Source organism: Scardinius erythrophthalmus (assembly GCF_964197995.2).
Source record: "Scardinius erythrophthalmus genome assembly, contig: HAP1_SCAFFOLD_81, whole genome shotgun sequence".
NCBI lineage: Eukaryota > Metazoa > Chordata > Actinopteri > Cypriniformes > Leuciscidae > Scardinius > Scardinius erythrophthalmus.
Genome location: NW_028296522.1, coordinates 41,524 through 64,017, shown reverse-complemented (window position 1 = coordinate 64,017; position 22,494 = coordinate 41,524).

Here is a 22,494-nt window from a genome sequence, read left to right as displayed (position 1 = left end):
ACACCCTAAATAGTGCACTATATAGTGGATAGGGAGCGATTTCAGAAACAGATCTTGTCATCATGGAGAGCGCAGTTCATGGTTGCCGCATAGCAACGACAGACGCCAGACGCCACAGGAGAACAAGCGAAAGGAGACAGCGGCGCGCTCGCGCTTTCCACTTGTTTTTACACATCTAATGTGCGTTCCATTCGACAGGGTCCATATGCAGTGTTCACTGCTCCCCTACTCCCTGAGCACAGTATATCAGTTGAAGTGGACTTCACTGACAATAACCGCTCATTAGAAACACCCAGCAAATGTCATCAAAGAAAGTCAACGACGGAGTCGCGCAGATTATGATATAACAAATATATATAGGACTACATTCATATTTTAATTTTTATTATTATATCATATATTTACAATTATATTGCACTATTTTACAACTACCTAAAATAAAATCACTTTACTTCACAAACTAGCTAAGCTGGCTGCATTCACTGAGGTAAATTATAATCATCAAAAATAGTATATGTAATATTTACAACAATAACCGTTAAAAATACTGTCATTTGTATAACAATGGCGAAATGTATTACTTACACACATACGTAAACTCCTCCATCGTTAGTTATGACCGTTCTGACTGGTGATGACCTGATGCGCGAAATGACAGTTGGGTGTGTGATCATCGCTCTCCACTTCCTGTGAAGTGATGTATCGATGTTCCCTTATTCCCTATGCTGTGCGCAGTGCCCTTCGAACTGAACATGTTCGCTCCCTTCGGATTAGAACTTAAGATGGCGGAATACCCTGTGAAGTCCACTTCGCAGTCCACAACGCACCTCTAAAGCGACGTTGTTGATTGTTTGAGCATGTGACTGCGCGTTTCTCCTTGTTTTCTATTGTTATGCGCAGCATATTTCCCGCGCGCACAAACACAGCCACAGACAATTAATTGTTTGTTCGGTTATCGAAGAAGAGCATGATGTATTTTGTATAAAGTTTTTTTTTTTTTATTAACTGCTTTGAGGATTGGAAATGCACAATTCATGCATACAAATCTGTATATATTAATAAATTAAGATGATTAAAATAGACCAATGCAAAAAACGAAATTCATGCCTGCATTTATTAAGACAAACCTGGTAAAAACGAATGCAGTCTATACACTGACTTGGCTGCTCTGTGAAATGTAATACAACAGTGCCACCTACTGTCTAAATGCATTACCTAACATCAAAAGGTGAAACTCTTGCATAGACATAGGTAAATGGGTTTGTCTATTAGCCTGAAATAAAAAAAAAATAAAGAAAATTCAGATCTTGTACATCCTCACATTGGAGTCCCGAGTTCATGTATAAAGTTTGGTTTCGATATGTGACAGAGTTCCTGAGATATGGACGACTTCCTGTTTGGCGACTACGCCGCTGATTTCGTTTGGCTGTGACGGGCAAACGCTTCCGAAAATCAAAAATCCTTCTAGTAACTTTGATGAGGCTTGCTCCAATGATCATGTACGTCTAGTTTCGTGAAGTTCGGACCAAATTTGTGACCTGTGAAACTTTAGTTTCACCTTCTGTTCAATCCAATATGGCGGACAAACGACATGGACTTGTGATGTCATCTTCGCGAGCAACTTACACCGGTGCTGACCGGACGTTTTAAAGTTGGAACGGTGTCTCTGTCTCAAAGGGCCTAGGCGCAGGAGCTGGCCAAATAGCTGGGGGGGGGGGTTGCCAAATAATGTAAAAAAAAAAATTTTTTTATCTTGTACATCCTCACATTGGAGTCTCGAGTTAATGTACAAAGTTTGGTTTCGATACGTGACAACGTTCCTGAGATATGAACTACTTCCTGTTTTGGCGACTACGCCGCCGATTTCGTTTGGCTGTGACGGGCAAACGCTTCCGAAAATCAAAAATCCTTCTAGTAACTTTGGTGAGGCTTGCTCCAAGGATCATGTACGTCCAGTTTCGTGAAGTTCGGACCAAATTTGTGACCTGTGAAACTTTAGTTTCGTTTTCTGTTCAATCCACTATGGCGGACGAACGACATGGACTCGTGATGTCATCTTCGCGAGCAACTTACACCGGTACTGACCGAACGTTTTAAAGTTGGAACGGTGTCTCTGTCTCAAAGGGTCTAGGCGCAGGAGCTGGCCAAAATTTTTCTCCCGGGAATAATAATAATAACTAGAAAAGTGCATTTCCGGAGGAACTGCAAAGTGTGCTTGCTCGGGTGCAGTGCACTAACGTTAGCAGGTAGTGGATAGATGCGAGATGCGAGAAAAAATGCGAGAATGCGAGAAAAAAGATGTCAAACTGTCTTTTATTTTCGAATTTAATTCCTCAATCAGCGCTGGACCGGCATTTTCTGTCTTCCGCTGAGCCCTGGCCGTAGACAGATCATGTGTTTTACCCTGTCAATGCAGTGGTCTGCGTTGCGCTGATCTTATTCACACTATCGAGTGTAGGTGCAGCATTCTAACATTGAGTCATAATGAGCTGTTTATGAAGAAATTATCCGCTTCCTAATTATATCATTTTAATCACGAAATTGAAACATTAAAAAACAATTTGCTCTTTATGGTGTGCGAGTGATAGAGCGCGGCAGCAACGAACCATCAGCTTGCAGCGTAACAACATTGAATGCTCGGCCGAAAAGCTGATCATAGCTGTACAGGGCGCCTTATTATTTTTCATCTCCATAAATATATCTAGTAGTAAAGCTAATGCAAGGGCTAGAAATCTAGTAATCTTTTGCTGATACTTCCTTAGCTGTGTCTGAAACCGCTCACTCGTTCACTAATCCCTACATAGTTGAGTGCACTACATCAGCAAAGAATTTGGACGCTGACATAATTATCACGCGCCAGAGAGCTCAGACAATTTGTCATAAACATTACCTACCCATCTTTAATATTTCCTTTTTTTGGCTGTGTGAATTGTATGTAACCATTGTATGTATGTATTTTTCACGTTTATTGCGTTATTTGATTAAAAAAAAAGATAATAAAAACACTTGCTTGTCATATTTATTTACTTTTTAATTTATATGTGAAAATAAAAGAGAACAAAACACAACACAACACATTTGATTTTTCAAATATAGACATAACGGTATGTATAAATAAATAACCAGGCGTCTGGTCTTATAAATGATTGTTTTCTAACTCGGGTGCACCGTTGCCATGGTGGCATTTTTGTTTATTTTTCATTCGCGCTCAATCGCCTTATCGTGATGGATTGTGGGAAATAGTATCTCAGCAAGTGTACATCGTATGTACACTCGAATTCAGAGAGGATTGTGGATAAAAGTAGTGAAGAATGTAGGGAATGATGTCGTTCACTCAGAATTCGGACACAAAATGGCCGACACCCTAAATAGTGCACTATATAGTGGATAGGGAGCGATTTCAGACACAGCTCTTGTCATCATGGAGAGCGCAGTTCATGGTTGCATAGCAACGACAGACGCCACAGGAGAACAAGCGAAAGGAGACAGCGGCGCGCTCGCGTTTTCCACTTGTTTTTACACATCTAATGTGCGTTCCATTCGACAGGGTCCATATGCAGTGTTCACTGCTCCCCTACTCCCTGAGCACGGTATATCAGTTGAAGTGGACTTCACTGACAATCGCTCATTAGAAACGCCCAGCAAATGTCATCAAAGAAAGTCAACGACGGAGTCGCGCAGATTATGATATAATAAATATATATAGGACTACATTCATATTTTAATTTTTATTATTATATTATATATTAACAATTATATTGCACTATTTTACAACTACCTAAAATAAAATCACTTTACTTCACAAACTAGCTAAGCTGGCTGCATTCACTGAGGTAAATTATAATCATCAAAAATAGTATATGTAATATTCACAACAATAACCATTAAAAATACTGTCATTTGTATAACAATGGCGAAATGTATTACTTACACACATACGTAAACTCCTCCATCGTTAGTTATGACCGTTCTGACTGGTGATGACGTGGTGCGCGAAAGTTGGGTGTGTGATCATCGCTCTCCACTTCCTGTGAAGTGATGTATCGATGTTCCCTTATTCCCTATGCCGTGCGCAGTGCCCTTCGAACTGAACATGTTCGCTCCCTTCGGATTAGACTCTAACTTAAGATGGCGGAATACCCTGTGAAGTCCACTTCGCAGTCCACAACGCACCTCTAGAGCGACGTTGTTGATTGTTTGAGCATGTGACTGCGCGTTTCTCCTTGTTTTCTATTGTTATGCGCAGCATATTTCCCGCGCGCACAAACACAGCCACAGACAATTAATTGTTTGTTCGGTTATCGAAGAAGAGCATGATGTATTTTGTATAAAGTTTTTTTTATTTTTTATTAACTGCTTTGAGGATTGGAAATGCACAATTCATGCATACAAATCTGTATATATTAATAAATGAAGATGATTAAAATAGACCAATGCAAAAAACGAAATTCATGCCTGCATTTATTAAGACAAACCTGGTAAAAACGAATGCAGTCTATATACACTGACTTGGCTGCTCTGTGAAATGTAATACAACAGTGCCACCTACTGTCTAAATAAATGCATTAACATCAAAAGGTGAAACACTTGCATAGACATAGGTAAATGGGTTTGTCTATTAGCCTGAAATAAAAAAAAAATAAAAAAAAATTCAGATCTTGTGCTTCCTCACATTGGAGTCCCGAGTTCATGTATAAAGTTTGGTTTTAATACGTGACAGAGTTCCTGAGATATGGACGACTTCCTGTTTGGCGACTACGCCGCTGATTTCGTTTGACTGTGACGGGCAAACGCTTCCGAAAATCAAAAATCCTTCTAGTAACTTTGTTGAGGCTTTGTCCAAGGATCGTGTACGTCTAGTTTCGTGAAGTTCGCACCAAATTTGTGACCTGTGAAACTTTAGTTTCGCTTTCTGTTCAATCCAATATGGCGGACAAACGACATGGACTTGTGATGTCATCTTCGCGAGCAACTTACACCAGTGCTGACCGGACGTTTTAAAGTTGGAATGGTGTCTCTGTCTCAAAGGGCCTAGGCGCAGGAGCTGGCCAAAAAACTGGGGGGGGGGGTTGCCAAATAATGTAAAATTTTGTAATTTTTTTATTTTTTTTTTTATCTTGTACATCCTCACATTGGAGTATCGAGTTAATGTACAAAGTTTGGTTTCGATACGTGACAGCGGTCCTGAGATATGAACTACATCCTGTTTTGGCAACTACGCCGCCGATTTCGTTTGGCTGTGACGGGCAAACTCTTCCGAAAATCAAAAATCCTTCTAGTAACTTATGTGAGGCTTGGTCCAAGGATCATGTACGTCCAGTTTCGTGAAGTTCGGACCAAATTTGTGACCTGTGAAACTTTAGTTTCGCTTCCTGTTCAATCCACTATGGCGGACAAACGACATGGACTCGTGATGTCATCTTCGCGAGCAACTTACACCGGTACTGACCGAACGTTTTAAAGTTGGAACGGTGTCTCTGTCTCAAAGGGCCTAGGCGCAGGAGCTGGCCAAAATTTTTCTCCCGGGAATAATAATAATAACTAGAAAAATGCATTTCCGGAGGAACTGCAAAGTGTGCTTGCTCGGGTGCAGTGCACTAACGTTAGCAGGTAGTGGATAGATGCGAGAAAAAATGCGAGAATGTGAGAAAAAAGATGTCAAACTGTCTTTTATTTTCGAATTTAATTCCTCAATCAGCGCTGGACCGGCATTTTCTATCTTCCGCTGAGCCCTGGCCGTAGACAGATCATGTGTTTTACCCTGTCAATGCAGTGGTCTGCGTTGCGCTGATCTTATTCACACTATCGAGTGTAGGTGCAGCATTCTAACATTGAGTCATAATGAGCTGTTTATGAAGAAATTATCCGCTTCCTAATTATGTCATTTTAATCACGAAATTGAAACATTAAAAAACAATTTGCTCTTTATTGTGTGCGAGTGATAGAGCGCGGCAGCAACGAACCATCAGCTTGCAGCGTAACAACATTGAATGCTCGGCCGAAAAGCTGATCATAGCTGTACAGGGCGCCTTATTATTTTTCATCTCCATAAATATATCTAGTATTAAAGCTAATGCAAGGGCTAGAAATCTAGTAATCTTTTGCTGATACTTCCTTAGCTGTGTCTGAAACCGCTCACTCGTTCACTAATCCCTACATAGTGAATGGCAGTTGAGTGCACTACATCAGCAAAGAATTTGGACGCTGACATAATTATCACGCGCCAGAGAGCTCAGACAATTTGTCATAAACATTACCTACCCATCTTTAATATTTCCTTTTTTTGGCTGTGTGAATTGTATGTAACCATTGTATGTATGTATTTTTCACGTTTATTGCGTTATTTGATTAAAAAAAAAAGATAATAAAACACTTGCTTGTCATATTTATTTACTTTTTTAATTTATATGTGAAATAAAAGAGAACAAAACACTACACAACACATTTGATTTTTCAAATATAGATATAACGGAATATATAAATAAATAACCAGGCGTCTGGTCTTATAAATGATTGTTTTCTAACTCGCGTGCACCGTTGCCATGGTGACATTTTTGTTTATTTTTCATTTGCGCTCTATCGCCTTATCGTGTTGGATTGTGGGAAATAGTTTCTCAGCAAGTGTACATCGTATGTACACTCGAATTCAGAGAGGATTGTGGATAAAAGTAGTGAAGAATGTAGGGAATGATGTCGTTCACTCAGAATTCGGACACCACTACAAAATGGCCGACACCCTAAATAGTGCACTATATAGTGGATAGGGAGCGATTTCAGACACAGCTCTTGTCATCATGGAGAGCGCAGTTCATGGTTGCATAGCAACGACAGACGCCACAGGAGAACAAGCGAAAGGAGACAGCGGCGCGCTCGCGCTTTCCACTTGTTTTTACACATCTAATGTGCGTTCCATTCGACAGGGTCCATATGCAATGTTCACTGCTCCCCTACTCCCTGAGCACGGTATATCAGTTGAAGTGGACTTCACTGACAATAACCGCTCATTTGAAATGCCCAGCAAATGTCATCAAAGAAAGTCAACGACGGAGTCGCGCAGATTATGATATAACAAATATATATAGGACTACATTCATATTTTATTTTTTTTATTATTATATTATATATTTACAATTATATTGCACTATTTTACAACTACCTAAAATAAAATCACTTTACTTCACAAACTAGCTAAGCTGGCTGCATTCACTGAGGTAAATTATAATCATCAAAAATAGTATATGTAATATTCACAACAATAACCGTTAAAAATACTGTCATTTGTATAACAATGGCGAAATGTATTACTTACACACATACGTAAACTCCTCCATCGTTAGTTATGACCGTTCTGACTGGTGATGACGTGGTGCGCGAAAGTTGGGTGTGTGATCATCGCTCTCCACTTCCTGTGAAGTGATTTATCGATGTTCCCTTATTCCCTATGCCGTGCGCAGTGCCCTTCGAACTGAACATGTTCGCTCCCTTCGGATTAGACTCTAACTTAAGATGGCGGAATACCCTGTGAAGTCCACTTCGCAGTCCACAACGCACCTCTAGAGCGACGTTGTTGATTGTTTGAGCATGTGACTGCGCGTTTCTCCTTGTTTTCTATTGTTATGCGCAGCATTTTTCCCGCGCGCACAAACACAGCCACAGACAATTAATTGTTTGTTCGGTTATCGAAGAAGAGCATGATGTATTTTGTATAAAGTTTTTTTTATTTTTTATTAACTGCTTTGAGGATTGGAAATGCACAATTCATGCATACAAATCTGTATATATTAATAAATGAAGATGATTAAAATAGACCAATGCAAAAAACGAAATTCATGCCTGCATTTATTAAGACAAACCTGGTAAAAACGAATGCAGTCTATATACACTGACTTGGCTGCTCTGTGAAATGTAATACAACAGTGCCACCTACTGTCTAAATAAATGCATTAACATCAAAAGGTGAAACACTTGCATAGACATAGGTAAATGGGTTTGTCTATTAGCCTGAAATAAAAATAAAAATAAAAAAAATTCAGATCTTGTGCTTCCTCACATTGGAGTCCCGAGTTCATGTATAAAGTTTGGTTTTAATACGTGACAGAGTTCCTGAGATATGGACGACTTCCTGTTTGGCGACTACGCTGCTGATTTCGTTTGGCTGTGACGGGCAAACGCTTCCGAAAATCAAAAATCCTTCTAGTAACTTTGATGAGGCTTTGTCCAAGGATCGTGTACGTCTAGTTTCGTGAAGTTCGCACCAAATTTGTGACCTGTGAAACTTTAGTTTCGCTTTCTGTTCAATCCAATATGGCGGACAAACGACATGGACTTGTGATGTCATCTTCGCGAGCAACTTACACCAGTGCTGACCGGACGTTTTAAAGTTGGAATGGTGTCTCTGTCTCAAAGGGCCTAGGCGCAGGAGCTGGCCAAAAAACTGGGGGGGGGGGGGGTTGCCAAATAATGTAAAAATTTTTTATTTTTTTATTTTTTTTTATCTTGTACATCCTCACATTGGAGTATCGATTTAATGTACAAAGTTTGGTTTCGATACGTGACAGCGTTCCTGAGATATGAACTACTTCCTGTTTTGGCGACTACACCGCCGATTTCGTTTGGCTGTGACGGGCAAACGCTTCCGAAAATCAAAAATCCTTCTAGTAACTTATGTGAGGCTTGGTCCAAGGATCATGTTCGTCCAGTTTCGTGAAGTTCGGACCAAATTTGTGACCTGTGAAACTTTAGTTTCGCTTCCTGTTCAATCCACTATGGCGGACAAACGACATGGACTTGTGATGTCATCTTCGCGAGCAACTTACACCGGTACTGACCGAACGTTTTAAAGTTGGAACGGTGTCTCTGTCTCAAAGGGCCTAGGCGCAGGAGCTGGCCAAAATTTTTCTCCCGGGAATAATAATAATAATAAGAAGAAAACTTAAGAAGAACAATAAGTGTGCTGCTTTCAGCAAGCACACTTAATAATAATAATAATAATAAGAAAACTTAAGAAGAACAATAAGTGTGCGCTTTCAGCAAGCACACTTAATAATAAGAAAACTTAAGAAGAACAATAAGTGTGCTGCTTTCAGCAAGCACACTTAATAAGAAAACTTAAGAAGAACAATAAGTGTGCGCTTTCAGCAAGCACACTTAATAATAAGAAAACTTAAGAAGAACAATAAGTGTGCGCTTTCAGCAAGCACACTTAAGAAGAAAACTTAAGAAGAACTATAAGTGTGCTGCTTTCAGCAAGCACACTTAATAAGAAGAAGAAGAAAACTTAAGAAGAACTATAAGTGTGCTGCTTTCAGCAAGCACACTTAATAAGAAGAAAACTTAAGAAGAACAGTAAGTGTGCTGCTTTCAGCAAGCACACTTAATAAGAAGAAGAAAACTTAAGAAGAACAATAAGTGTGCTGCTTTCAGCAAGCACACTTAATAATAAGAAGAAAACTTAAGAAGAACAATAAGTGTGCTGCTTTCAGCAAGCACACTTAATAACTAGAAAAGTGCATTTCCGGAGGAACTGCAAAGTGTGCTTGCTCGGGTGCAGTGCACTAACGTTAGCAGGTAGTGGATAAGGGTGCGTTGAAGTTTGCTTGATGTGAGAATTTCAACAATAGTACTTTTTTCAAGATTGTGCATATAAAGTTAGGCAAGGCCAAACAGCGTTATCCATGTTGTTGCGATTGCATCACTAGAGTAAGCTAATAGTGAAACTGATAGCGTTCTTCATTTAATTACAATATGAGGACTGACGGTAGGCTATAAAAAACAGCGTTTCTGTGTAGGTGATGACAGTCTTCATTTACTGTATCCAATAAGCCAATACAAAACTTACCCAGCTGTTCTGTGGTTGAGTGTTCCCTTTGATTAGGAACAAATTTACTATCTCAAATTAAGGTCAACCGTAATTAGCGATGCTTTGATTGCTGCTGTCAAGATGGTTGTCATCACCTACACAGAAACGCTGATTTTTATAGCCTACCGTCAGTCCTCATATTGTAATTAAATGAAGAACGCTATCAGTTTCACTAGCTTACTCTAGCGATGCAATCGCAAAACATGGATAACGCTGTTTGGCCTTGCCTAACTTTATATGACATATGTGCCATATGCTAGAGTTACACATCCCGCTGCCATTTCAGGGCTTGAATTTCGGTGCGGGAATGTGGGGATTGCGCATTTACATGAATAAGCAAAATGCTTTTTAATGCCCCGCGGAAACCCTGGCTGATCATAGCTGTACAGGGCGCCTTATTATTTTTCATCTCCATAAATATATATAGTAGTAAAGCCAAGGCCGTAACCAGGGTTTGAAAATTAGTGAGGTCTGGGGTGAGGTGCAGGGCCGGATTAAGAATTCAGAGGCCCCTGGGCACAATGTCTTGTAGGCCCCCCCTAAGGCAGGCCAAATGTATAGTTTGTCCAAGTACATTTTAGGACATTAAAAGGAACTTTGTTGTACTATGCTGGAGTAAAGTTAATAAATTATCGTTCTTTCCCATAGGATTTTTAAAACTATGTTGGGTAAACCTCTGTCCCTCTAGGGGGGTTCGGGGACATGCTCCCCCGCAAGAAAATTTTGTACATTTTAAAGTTAAATGCATCAGTCTGGTGCACTTTGAGAGCTCAAAATTAAGAGCTTCAACGGGCTACAACCATAGACTGTAAAAAAATGGCTTCAACCCATGAACTGTGCACAAAGAAAAAGCATTGACTTGTACCTGGACATTAAAGAGGGCTCAAACATATTTTTTAGTTATGATATAGCGTCTCAGTCTACATTAAATTATCACTGGTGTTTTAGGACGCCAAACAATTAGTATAATAATATAATAATGATTTATATAATTATTCCTATGACATAAAATAGCCTATAAACGTACTGTATTAAATGAAAATGAATATTTCAAAAGTATATTTTACATTACACTAAAGGAAAATTACAATACTTTTGTCCTAATGTCTTCTTCACTTGCAAGAAATAAACTCTTTGATCGCGTGAGCAAAGTGCGCACTTTTCTTTAAATCACGCAGCACAAACATAATGCCTATATAGGATACTTAAAGTCTTGTGCTGTTTTATAAAGCACAAAACCATATCACGGTTTCGATTTTAGTTCGTTGGCAAAATATAAGGCTAGAGACCTTTATGTTAGGCTATACATTTTACATCTCATGTGTATTGGGAAAAGGGAGAAGAGCGAGTTCGGCAAAAGGCGGATTCGAACTCGAGTCGAACGCGTCAAAAACTACTTTGTTTTAAGCACCTCACGCACGCTCTCAAGCCCCGTTCACTGTTCTACCTTCTCGCAGCAACATGAATTGCAAACACACGTGACGTGGTTTAAACGGCTAATTAATCATTCAGAGAGCTTGAAATTTTATTTTTGAATACAAAAAAATTACCGAGGTCCGGACCTCGGTGAAATCATAGCTGGCTACGGCCACGAGTAAGCTAATGCAAGGGCTAGAAATCTATTAATCTTTTGATGATACTTCCTTGTCATCATGGCGATCGGAGTTCACGGTTGCATAGCAACGACAGACGCCACGGGACAGCAAGCGCTTGTGGAAAGGAGAGAGCGGCGCGCTCGCGCTTTCCACTTGTTTTTACACATCTAGAGAGACGTTGTTGATTGTTTGAGCATGTGACTGCACGTTTCTCCTTGTTTTCTGTTGTTATGAGCAGCATATTTCCCGCGCGCACAAACACAGCCACAGACAATTAATTGTTCGGTTAGCGAAGAAGACCGAATGTATGATGCATAGGCTAATAATCTTTAGACCCCCCCCCCCCATGTGACCCATGTAAGCGGTGGAATTCCCTCCCAGTTTAAAAAACGAAATTCAGGCCCTGCATTTATTAAGGCAAACCTAGTAAAAACTAATGCAGTCTATACACTGACTTGGCAGCTCTGTGAAATGTAATACAACAGTGCCACCTACTGTCTAAATGCATTAACATTAAAAGTCTGAGTTGAAACCTAGACATAGGTAAATGGGTTTGTCAATTAGCCTGAAATAAAAAAAATAAATTAAACAATTCAGATCTTGTACATCCTCACCTTGGAGTCTTGAGTTAATGTACAAAGTTTGGTTTCGATACGTGACAGCGTTCCTGAAATATGAACTACTTCCTGTTTTGGCGACTACGCCGCCGATTTCGTTTGGCTGTGACGGGCAAACGCTTCCAAAAATAAAAAATCCTTCTAGTAACTTTTGTAAGGCTTGCTCCAAGGATCATGTACGTCTAGTTTCGTGAAGTTCGGACCAAATTTGTGACCTGTGAAACTTTAGTTTCGCTTTCTGTTCAATCCACTATGGCGGACAAACGACATGGACTTGTGATGTCATCTTCGCGAGCAACTTACACCGGTACTGACCGAACGTTTTAAAGTTGGAACGGTGTCTCTGTCTCAAAGGGCCTAGGCGCAGGAGCTGGCCAAAATTTTTCTCCCGGGAATAATAATAATAATAATAATAATAATAAGAAAACTTAAGAAGAACAATAAGTGTGCGCTTTCAGCAAGCACACTTAATAAACTATTTTGAAAGGTAAATAACAAATAATAACTAGAAAAATGCATTTCCGGAGGAACTGCAAAGTGTGCTTGCTCGGGTGCAGTGCACTAACGTTAGCAGGTAGTGGATAGATGCGAGATGCGAGAAAAAATGCGAGAATGCGAGAAAAAAGATGTCAAACTGTCTTTTATTTTCGAATTTAATTCCTCAATCAGCGCTGGACCGGCATTTTATGTCTTCCGCTGAGCCCTGGCCGTAGACAGATCATGTGTTTTACCCTGTCAATGCAGTGGTCTGCGTTGCGCTGATCTTATTCACACTATCGAGTGTAGGTGCAGCATTCTAACATTGAGTCACAATGAGCTGTTTATGAAGAAATTATCCGCTTCCTAATTCATTTTAATCACGAAATTGAAACATTAAAAAACAATTTGCTCTTTATGGTGTGCGAGTGATAGAGCGCGGCAGCAACGAACCATCAGCTTGCAGCGTAACAACATTGAATGCTCGGCCGAAAAGCTGATCATAGCTGTACAGGGCGCCTTATTATTTTTCATCTCCATAAATATATCTAGTAGTAAAGCTAATGCAAGGGCTAGAAATCTAGTAATCTTTTGCTGATACTTCCTTAGCTGTGTCTGAAACCGCTCACTCGTTCACTAATCCCTACATAGTGAATGGCAGTTGAGTGCACTACATCAGCAAAGAATCTGGACGCTGACATAATTATCACGCGCCAGAGAGCTCGGACAATTTGTCATAAACATTACCTACCCATCTTTAATATTTCCTTTTTTTGGCTGTATGAATTGTATGTAACCATTGTATGCATGTATTTTTCACGTTTATTGCGTTATTTGATTAAAAAAAAAGATAATAAAAACACTTGCTTGTCATATTTATTTACTTTTTTCATTTATATGTGAAAATAAAAGAGAACAAAACACTACACAGCACATTTGATTTTTCAAATATAGATATAACGGTATATATAAATAAATAACCAGGCGTCTGGTCTTATAAATGACTGTTTTCTAACTCGCGTGCACCGTTGCCATGGTGACATTTTTGTTTATTTTTCATTTGCGCTCTATCGCCTTATCGTGTTGGATTGTGGGAAATAGTTTCTCAGCAAGTGTACATCATATGTACACTCGAATTCAGAGAGGATTGTGGATAAAAGTAGTGAAGAATGTAGGGAATGATGTCGTTCACTCAGAATTCGGACACCACTACAAAATGGCCGACACCCTAAATAGTGCACTATATAGTGGATAGGGAGCGATTTCAGACACAGATCTTGTCATCATGGAGAGCGCAGTTCATGGTTGCATAGCAACGACAGACGCCACAGGAGAACAAGCGAAAGGAGACAGCGGCGCGCTCGCGCTTTCCACTTGTTTTTACACATCGAATGTGCGTTCCATTCGACAGGGTCCATATGCAATGTTCACTGCTCCCCTACTCCCTGAGCACGGTATATCAGTTGAAGTGGACTTCACTGACAATAACCGCTCATTTGAAATGCCCAGCAAATGTCATCAAAGAAAGTCAACGACGGAGTCGCGCAGATTATGATATAACAAATATATATAGGACTACATTCATATTTTAATTTTTTTATTATTATATTATATATTTACAATTATATTGCACTATTTTACAACTACCTAAAATAAAATCACTTTACTTCACAAACTAGCTAAGCTGGCTGCATTCACTGAGGTAAATTATAATCATCAAAAATAGTATATGTAATATTCACAACAATAACCGTTAAAAATACTGTCATTTGTATAACAATGGCGAAATGTATTACTTACACACATACGTAAACTCCTCCATCGTTAGTTATGACCGTTCTGACTGGTGATGACCTGATGCGCGAAAGTTGGGTGTGTGATCATCGCTCTCCACTTCCTGTGAAGTGATGTATCGATGTTCCCTTATTCCCTATGCCGTGCGCAGTGCCCTTCGAACTGAACATGTTCGCTCCCTTCGGATTAGACTCTAACTTAAGATGGCGGAATACCCTGTGAAGTCCACTTTGCAGTCCACAACGCACCTCTAGAGCGACGTTGTTGATTGTTTGAGCATGTGACTGCGCGTTTCTCCTTGTTTTCTATTGTTATGCGCAGCATATTTCCCGCGCGCACAAACACAGCCACAGACAATTAATTGTTTGTTCGGTTATCGAAGAAGAGCATGATGTATTTTGTATAAAGTTTTTTTTATTTTTTATTAACTGCTTTGAGGATTGGAAATGCACAATTCATGCATACAAATCTGTATATATTAATAAATGAAGATGATTAAAATAGACCAATGCAAAAAACGAAATTCATGCCTGCATTTATTAAGACAAACCTGGTAAAAACGAATGCAGTCTATATACACTGACTTGGCAGCTCTGTGAAATGTAATACAACAGTGCCACCTACTGTCTAAATAAATGCATTAACATCAAAAGGTGAAACACTTGCATAGACATAGGTAAATGGGTTTGTCTATTAGCCTGAAATAAAAAAAAAAAATAAAAAAAAATTCAGATCTTGTGCTTCCTCACATTGGAGTCCCGAGTTCATGTATAAAGTTTGGTTTTAATACGTGACAGAGTTCCTGAGATATGGACGACTTCCTGTTTGGCGACTACGCCGCTGATTTCGTTTGGCTGTGACGGGCAAACGCTTCCGAAAATCAAAAATCCTTCTAGTAACTTTGATGAGGCTTTGTCCAAGGATCGTGTACGTCTAGTTTCGTGAAGTTCGGACCAAATTTGTGACCTGTGAAACTTTAGTTTCGCTTTCTGTTCAATCCAATATGGCGGACAAACGACATGGACTTGTGATGTCATCTTCGCGAGCAACTTACACCAGTGCTGACCGGACGTTTTAAAGTTGGAATGGTGTCTCTGTCTCAAAGGGCCTAGGCGCAGGAGCTGGCCAAATAGCTTGGGGGGGGGGTTGCCAAATAATGTAAAATTTTGTAATTTTTTTATTTTTTTTTTATCTTGTACATCCTCACATTGGAGTATCGAGTTAATGTACAAAGTTTGGTTTCGATACGTGACAGCGTTCCTGAGATATGAACTACTTCCTGTTTTGGCGACTACGCCGCCGATTTCGTTTGGCTGTGACGGGCAAACGCTTCCGAAAATCAAAAATCCTTCTAGTAACTTATGTGAGGCTTGGTCCAAGGATCATGTACGTCCAGTTTCGTGAAGTTCGGACCAAATTTGTGACCTGTGAAACTTTAGTTTCGCTTCCTGTTCAATCCACTATGGCGGACAAACGACATGGACTTGTGATGTCATCTTCGCGAGCAACTTACACCGGTACTGACCGAACGTTTTAAAGTTGGAACGGTGTCTCTGTCTCAAAGGGCCTAGGCGCAGGAGCTGGCCAAAATTTTTCTCCCGGGAATAATAATAATAACTAGAAAAATGCATTTCCGGAGGAACTGCAAAGTGTGCTTGCTCGGGTGCAGTGCACTAACGTTAGCAGGTAGTGGATAGATGCGAGATGCGAGAAAAAATGCGAGAATGCGAGAAAAAAGATGTCAAACTGTCTTTTATTTTCGAATTTAATTCCTCAATCAGCGCTGGACCGGCATTTTCTGTCTTCCGCTGAGCCCTGGCCGTAGACAGATCATGTGTTTTACCCTGTCAATGCAGTGGTCTGCGTTGCGCTGATCTTATTCACACTATCGAGTGTAGGTGCAGCATTCTAACATTGAGTCATAATGAGCTGTTTATGAAGAAATTATCCGCTTCCTAATTATGTCATTTTAATCACGAAATTGAAACGTTAAAAAACAATTTGCTCTTTATGGTGTGCGAGTGATAGAGCGCGGCAGCAACGAACCATCAGCTTGCAGCGTAACAACATTGAATGCTCGGCCGAAAAGCTGATCATAGCTGTACAGGGCGCCTTATTATTTTTCATCTCCATAAATATATCTAGTAGTAAAGCTAATGCAAGGGCTAGAAATCTAGTAATCTTTTGCTGATACTTCCTTAGCTGTGTCTGAAACCGCTCACTCGTTCACTAATCCCTACATAGTGAATGGCAGTTGAGTGCACTACATCAGCAAAGAATTTGGACGCTGACATAATTATCACGCGCCAGAGAGCTCGGACAATTTGTCATAAACATTACCTACCCATCTTTAATATTTCCTTTTTTTGGCTGTGTGAATTGTATGTAACCATTGTATGTATGTATTTTTCACGTTTATTGCGTTATTTGATAAAAAAAAGATAATAAAAACACTTGCTTGTCATATTTATTTACTTTTTTAATTTATATGTGAAAATAAAAGAGAACAAAACACTACACAACACATTTGATTTTTCAAATATAGACATAACGGTATGTATAAATAAATAACCAGGCGTCTGGTCTTATAAATTATTGTTTTCTAACTCGGGTGCACCGTTGCCATGGTGACATTTTTGTTTATTTTTCATTCGCGCTCAATCGCCTTATCGTGATGGATTGTGGGAAATAGTGTCTCAGCAAGTGTACATCGTATGTACACTCGAATTCAGAGAGGATTGTGGATAAAAGTAGTGAAGAATGTAGGGAATGATGTCGTTCACTCAAAATTCGGACACCACTACAAAATGGCCGACACCCTAAGTAGTGCACTATATAGTGGATAGGGAGCGATTTCAGACACAGCTCTTGTCATCATGGAGAGCGCAGTTCATGGTTGCATAGCAACGACAGACGCCACGGGAGAACAAGCGAAAGGAGACAGCGGCGCACTCGCGCTTTCCACTTGTTTTTACACATCTAATGTGCGTTCCATTCGACAGGGTCCATATGCAGTGTTCACTGCTCCCCTACTCCCTGAGCACGGTATATCAGTTGAAGTGGACTTCACTGACAATAACCGCTCATTAGAAACGCCCAGCAAATGTCATCAAAGAAAGTCAACGACGGAGTCGCGCAGATTATGATATAACAAATATATATAGGACTACATTCATATTTTAATTTTTATTATTATATTATATATTTACAATTATTTTGCACTATTTTACAACTACCTAAAATAAAATCACTTTACTTCACAAACTAGCTAAGCTGGCTGCATTCACTGAGGTAAATTATAATCATCAAAAATAGTATATGTAATATTCACAACAATAACCGTTAAAAATACTGTCATTTGTATAACAATGGCGAAATGTATTACTTACACACATACGTAAACTCCTCCATCGTTAGTTATTATGACCGTTCTGACTGGTGATGACCTGATGCGCGAAATGACAGTTGGGTGTGTGATCATCGCTCTCCACTTCCTGTGAAGTGATGTATCGATGTTCCCTTATTCCCTATGCCATGCGCAGTGCCCTTCGAACTGAACATGTTCGCTCCCTTCGGATTAGACTCTAACTTAAGATGGCGGAATACCCTGTGAAGTCCACTTCGCAGTCCACAACGCACCTCTAGAGCGACGTTGTTGATTGTTTGAGCATGAGACTGTGCGTTTCTCCTTGTTTTCTATTGTTATGCGCAGCATATTTCCCGCGCGCACAAACACAGCCACAGACAATGAATTGTTTGTTCGGTTATCGAAGAAGAGCATGATGTATTTTGTATAAAGTTTTTTTTTTTTTTATTAACTGCTTTGAGGATTGGAAATGCACAATTCATGCATACAAATCTGTATATATTAATAAATGAAGATGATTAAAATAGACCAATGCAAAAAACGAAATTCATGCCTGCATTTATTAAGACAAACCTGGTAAAAACGAATGCAGTCTATATACACTGACTTGGCTGCTCTGTGAAATGTAATACAACAGTGCCACCTACTGTCTAAATAAATGCATTAACATCAAAAGGTGAAACACTTGCATAGACATAGGTAAATGGGTTTGTCTATTAGCCTGAAATAAAAATAAAAATAAAAAAAAATTCAGATCTTGTGCTTCCTCACATTGGAGTCCCGAGTTCATGTATAAAGTTTGGTTTTAATACGTGACAGAGTTCCTGAGATATGGACGACTTCCTGTTTGGCGACTACGCCGCTGATTTCGTTTGGTTGTGACGGGCAAACGCTTCCGAAAATCAAAAATCCTTCTAGTAACTTTGATGAGGCTTTGTCCAAGGATCGGGTACGTCTAGTTTCGTGAAGTTCGCACCAAATTTGTGACCTGTGAAACTTTAGTTTCGCTTTCTGTTCAATCCAATATGGCGGACAAACGACATGGACTTGTGATGTCATCTTCGCGAGCAACTTACACCAGTGCTGACCGGACGTTTTAAAGTTGGAATGGTGTCTCTGTCTCAAAGGGCCTAGGCGCAGGAGCTGGCCAAAAAACTGGGGGGGGGGGGTTGCCAAATAATGTAAAATTTTGTAATTTTTTTATTTTTTTTTATCTTGTACATCCTCACATTGGAGTATCGAGTTAATGTACAAAGTTTGGTTTCGATACGTGACAGTGTTCCTGAGATATGAACTACTTCCTGTTTTGGCGACTACGCCGCCGATTTCGTTTGGCTGTGACGGGCAAACGCTTCCGAAAATCAAAAATCCTTCTAGTAACTTATGTGAGGCTTGGTCCAAGGATCATGTACGTCCAGTTTCGTGAAGTTCGGACCAAATTTGTGACCTGTGAAACTTTAGTTTCGCTTCCTGTTCAATCCACTATGGCGGACAAACGACATGGACTTGTGATGTCATCTTCGCGAGCAACTTACACCGGTACTGACCGAACGTTTTAAAGTTGGAACGGTGTCTCTGTCTCAAAGGGCCTAGGCGCAGGAGCTGGCCAAAATTTTTCTCCCGGGAATAATAATAATAATAATAAGAAAACTTAAGAAGAACAATAAGTGTGCTGCTTTCAGCAAGCACACTTAATAATAAGAAAACTTAAGAAGAACAATAAGTGTGCTGCTTTCAGCAAGCACACTTAATAACACATAAAATGACTGTAAAAATATTATTACATCATTCTTTAATTATTGCACATGACATGACATAATTTGAAATTATTTATAATAAATTAATTGAATATATATATTTGTATTATTATTATTTATTTATTTATTTATTTATTTATTCATTCCTTTATTTTTAACAGTTATTTCAAATTTCTATTTTACAAGGTAACTAGAAACTATGCCAGCTCCAGCTTGGATCCAGCCTCTTATGAAGACTTCAGATGACCCAACACCTTTGAATAAATGAAACCCACTCCTGCTAGGACTCCAGAACATCAAACATGGATGATTATACAAAATGTTCATTTTATCATTGCTTTAAAATGCACTCTAATTTTGCTGAAATGCATAAATGATATTTGTAATACTATAATTTGTGCTATCTTCTAACTGTACTTTCTGATATCATCTCATAAAATGCTATTGTGGTTTTGCAACATAGAAACCTGCATTTTCTGTTGAAATGATATGTATTGTGAAAAGTGTTATACAAATGAATGTATGAATTAAATTGGATTGACTTGAAAGAGCCATTGCATGGTTACTGTACCATTTCTGACAATACAGTTAGAAGAGTTATCACATTGTTGGCCCATTTGGGGGTATTCAAATTTGGGTAGAATTTTGAAGTTTTGGACCCATGAACTTGACAAATGTGACTTTACAGTTAAAGGAGAATTTGAATTGTTGGCCCATTTAGGGGGCACTATATCTCAGCTGACTTTCAGGGTGCGTTAAAAGTTGCACTGGAGCTTTATACCCAGTGTGCTTGACTGTCACTATGCACACATTTTTACTGTAGATTTTTTAAATTAAGGACCCATGAATTTGACAGATATGACAATACAGTTAGAAGAGCCATTGCAATTTTGCTCAGTTGGGGGCGCTATATCTCAGCTGGCTTTAAAGGCACACTGTGGAGAATTTGTGTTTTTGTCAAACAGCGACCCCTAGAGTCGCTGTGGAATACTTGCACTGTCGTAAATACTCCTCCACCCCCCTACCTCCCACCCTGTACACCGGTACCTGCGTAGGGCATGGAACAGGCACACATAGACTCCGAAGACATGATTATTGCAATTTATCATAATAGTTTGCAAATTGTGCTTGTTTATTTACAACCTCTACGTTAGGCTTATTTATGTCCTGATATTTATGTGAGATATTGAAAACTGTTCTCATGATAATCGCAGGAATCAACGTCAACAGCGTCGTCTGATATCCCTCAGGACTACGTGATAAATACACCTCACAACACCTGAGTTCAGCTGCCAAACTAGTTCGTGAGGCAAGCTAGGCAATAAAACATAACGCAAAAAACACGTAAGAGAACGAGTGTTTGTTGTCTGTTAACAGCTCTGATAATCGAAAGCTAGCTATGTGGAAATTATTGGACTGGTCTAATTATCAGCAATGGATGAATGAACAGCATGTAAAAAAATGACATACTACAAGCAAGCGCAACAACATAGGCTACAACATAGAATGCAAACAAGTTTACAAATAAGAGACTTATTTACTGGCCACTTCATGCGTTTTCTCAGATCAGATAGCTATCAGATTTATCAAAACGATTCTATTTACACCTGGTCACATAAATGTGTTTTTGCGAAACGGATTTAAATCCAATCTTCAATTCTCGCGCTATATGCAGATTTAATGGAGTGCACGTCACCGAAAGCAACAGATATGAGCTGCATTTTATTGATCATCAGCAAAAATTTGAAAATCAAAGACCGCAATAAGAGAGAGCAGCAACATCCCTGGTAAGATCATTTAATTTCTTTACTTTTAATGATGATGATGATTGTGTGTTAAGCATCTGCGACTTACTTTAACTTTGATTTGCGATAGTTTGCACGTTGGCTTGATGAATTGATGCTCAGCTTCTCATCTGCGGTGATGCGTGTTCCAGCGCGTCGTCATATCTGGCTATAACATATAGCCTATAACACGCTCTCACACGTTTTTTTTTTATTATTTATTTTTTAGCATTTTTGGGAGGAGTACAATTTGGTTTCAACAACCAGATGCACACTTGTCCAGTTTCGTCTGGAATGCGTCTCAGACCTCCTCCTGAAGTGGTTTGAGCGATCGGATTCAAATCCGTCTTGAATGCGTTTCGGAGGGCATTTACACCTGGTCTTTTCATGAGAAAACGCATGAAGTGGCCAGGTCTAAACACAACAGCCCCCATGACAAAAACATACGCACGAAAGCCGAAAACAAACGCTGGTTGGCATCTCACGTCCATAGACAGTATATAAACGCTCACGTCCGAATTTGAGGAAGGGGGGGAAGTGACGTATGCCGTAAAGCAGTCGAATTTTGTAGTTCTTTTTGTGCTCTGGTTACTACCCGAACCCCGAAGTTACATAGCCTAGTGCCAGTAAAAGCAATACAGACCCTGTCAGGCTCTGGCAGACGTGTCATTCAACCTATTGTAAGTCGATGTACCATCACAATGGTCTTGGAAATATATTATGAAGGTTGAAAAGTTACACGGTGTGGCTTTAAGGGTGCGTTAAAATATGCACTGGTGTCTTATGTGTGCTTGACTGTCAACATACACAATTCCAGACATTTTTACTGTAGCGTTTTGAAATTATTGACCCATGAATTGGACAGATATGATAACAGTTAGAAGAGCCATTGTATTTGTTTGCTCAGTTGGGGGACGTTATATCTTAGCTGCCTTTGAGGGTGCGTTAAAGGTTGCACTGGGGCCGTATGTCACCATGCCAAATTCCAGACATTTTTACTGTAGCATTATGAGGTCATGGACCCATGAATGTGACAAATGTGACAGTACAGTTGAAGGAGAAATTGCATTTTAGGCCCATTTGGAGGCACTATATGTCAAGGGTCTTTATGGGTGCAATAAAAGTTTCACTGAGTACTTATACCTAGTGCCTTGACTGTCATCATGCAAAATTTCAGACATTTTTACTGTAGCATTTTGAAGTCATATACCCAACTGTGCCAACAATGCAATGGCTATTCTAAC